This window comes from Penaeus japonicus, unplaced genomic scaffold (genome assembly GCF_977035675.1).
Source record: "Penaeus japonicus unplaced genomic scaffold, GWHDUDI00000001_assembly GWHDUDI00000029, whole genome shotgun sequence".
Lineage (NCBI taxonomy): Eukaryota > Metazoa > Arthropoda > Malacostraca > Decapoda > Penaeidae > Penaeus > Penaeus japonicus.
In genome coordinates this window covers 2570183-2572682 of record NW_028234431.1, presented here as the reverse complement: position 1 = coordinate 2572682, position 2500 = coordinate 2570183, and the positions used below count along the sequence as shown (strand labels likewise).

The following is a 2500-nucleotide window of genomic DNA, read 5'->3' as shown; positions in this document are numbered from 1 at the left end:
AACACAGCTAAGATCAAACACATTTTCGAAAATCAAAAGCTCGCAGTCAATTCAAAAGAAATATCTTTCAGTTAACCTAGCAATCAACGGAAGAAAGTGTGTTATTTGGAAGAAAATATATCGAGAGAGCCGACAATATGGCTGCCATTTTTCATTCCTAAAACTCTGGCTTTAATAATGAACGTCATGCGAGGGATAACTCGCGGGTATGGTAACACTGGTGTAGTGGTGTGAGGACATGCAGAGATTATGCGTATATATTTCGTGATATACACGTTTATGTATATACTTATGTACACACATGGATACATATAAGTATACATGAAAACGTCCATATGAACACAAAATTATACACACAGAAACATACACACACACATAATTGCACACACACACACACACAAATACACAGACATACACACACATACACACACACACAAATATACACATACACATACACACACACACACAACCGATGTATGTTGCACACTTTAAAATGCAATGTGACGTTGAAACAGCAACATCTTCGCTGCGTGCGACAGCCAAGATCACCTGAATAATTCATGGCATAAGTTGCATATTGCAGAGCGGTGGAAAGTCCCTTCAACCCCCCCTCTCCCTCCCCTCTCCCGTCTACCTTCCCCCTCGTCCCTTTCCCTTTACCCTTCTATCCTGCCCCCCCCCCTTCCCTGTTCCCCTCTCCCTCCTATCATCCCCCTTCCCCTTTCCCCCTTCTCCGTTCCCTTCTCGCTCCTAAAACCTCCCTCTTTCCCCTTTCCCCCTTCCCCTTTCATATCTCCCCTCTCCTCCTTCCCTCGCCTATCTCTCTCTCTCTCTCTCTCTCTCTCTTTTTTTTCTTTCTTTCTCTCTCTCTCTCTCTCTCTCTCTCTCTCTCTCTCTTTCTCTCTCTCTCTCTCTCTCTCTCTCTCTCTCTCTCTCTCTCTCTCTCTTTCTTTTCTCTCTCTCTCTCTCTCTCTCTCTCTCTCTCTCTCTCTCTCTCTCTCTCTTTTCTTTCTTTCTCTCTCTCTCTCTCTCTCTCTCTCTCTCTCTCTCTCTCTCTCTCTCTCTCTCTCTCTCCCCAAACGACGGACTTGGGCGATTATTGCTCCCTCGATGAAAGGGGGGGGGAGTGTGAAGGGAAGTGGATGGGGTTAGAGGGAAGAATAAGGAAAGGGGAAGGGGAGGAGGAAAGAGAAATATAAGAGGGGGAAGAAGGAGGGGAAGGGGAAGGAGAAGAAGGAGGGGAGGGGGAGAGGAAGGGGAAGAGAGATAGGATGGGAAAGGGAAGAGAAAGGGGAGAGAGAAAAGAAAGTAAAATATAAGGGGAAGGGGAAAGCACAACAAGAGGGGTAAAGACTACACAAGGGAGGCAAGGGAAGGTGAGGACAGAGAGAAAGGGAAAGGAAGGAGAAGGAGAGAAGGAGGTCCTGTCACCTCATATCTTGAAGGCGGATTTTTTCTTCTTCTTTTTTCTTTTAGGGATTTGTGTAAATAAGAAAAGGTAAATAAGGTGAACAAAATTTAAACTAATTTTCTAGTTGAAAAAAATCTCTCTCTCTCTCTCTCTTTCTTTATGTTTGTGTGCGTGTACGTGTGTGTGTGTGTGTGTGTGTGTGTGTGTGTGTGTGTGTGTGTGTGTGTGTGTGTGTGTGTGTGTGTGTGTGTGTGTGTGTGTGTGTGTGTGTGTTTGTGTGTTTGTGTCTCTGTCTCTGTCTGTGTCTGTATCTGTGCCTGTGCATGCGTGCGTCCGTGCGTGTGTGTGTGTGTGTATTTATGCTTGCATTCCCTTTCCTCCTTCCCTTCCTTTCCCCCAAAAAACAAACGAGATAAACAGAACAAAAGAGGCGTAAGAAAGCAGGTTAAAAATCCACCTGAAGTCTCGTACATCTGGCAACAGCTTAGTATATGGTCTGAGTCTCAGGAGAACGAAACTTTATGGTTTTTTCGCGCGTTTTCATCTGTTTTTTTTCACTCGAGTTGGCTCTCCTTATGGTGCGTTCGGGTTGCTTGGTTTCCGACTATGTTTCTTTTTGCAATTAAGGTAATGATTAGCAGTAATTAATACCATGAAATTAGTGAACGGAATAGTTAGTATGGTTCTTAAAAATGTAAATATTATCCAAAATAAGAAAATTAATGAATGAAAGAATAAAAAAAAAGGCATAGCATAAGATTAGAAGAAAATAAAGTGAATAAAGAACAAGAAAATAACCAAAAATCTAAAAAAGATAAAACAAAAGAAAACAAATATCGACAAACAACATCCCATAAACAAATGTTCTCCATTAAAAAAAAAAAAAAATGCACGCCATCCTTTCTGTGTTGCAGAACTTGTGCCAAAACCTTATGCAGTGGGGGAGGGGGTGTATGGGGGGGAAGGGGGGAGAAGAGGGGGTATGGGGAGGAGTGGGGGGGAGGGGTAAAACGAGACCAAAAAGTAGGGGATTCTTTGAGGGAGGAAGGGAGGGGAGAGGAGGGGGAAGGGAGGGGTTCAGAGGCCCTT

General features: G+C 43.6%; 1 protein-coding gene across 1 annotated transcript in view; it reads right to left on the bottom strand.

The window, feature by feature from the left end:
* Positions 1–2500, bottom strand: part of LOC147468344 (colorectal mutant cancer protein-like) — a 27633-nt gene that overhangs the window by 17851 nt on the left and 7282 nt on the right. The window lies entirely within an intron of this gene.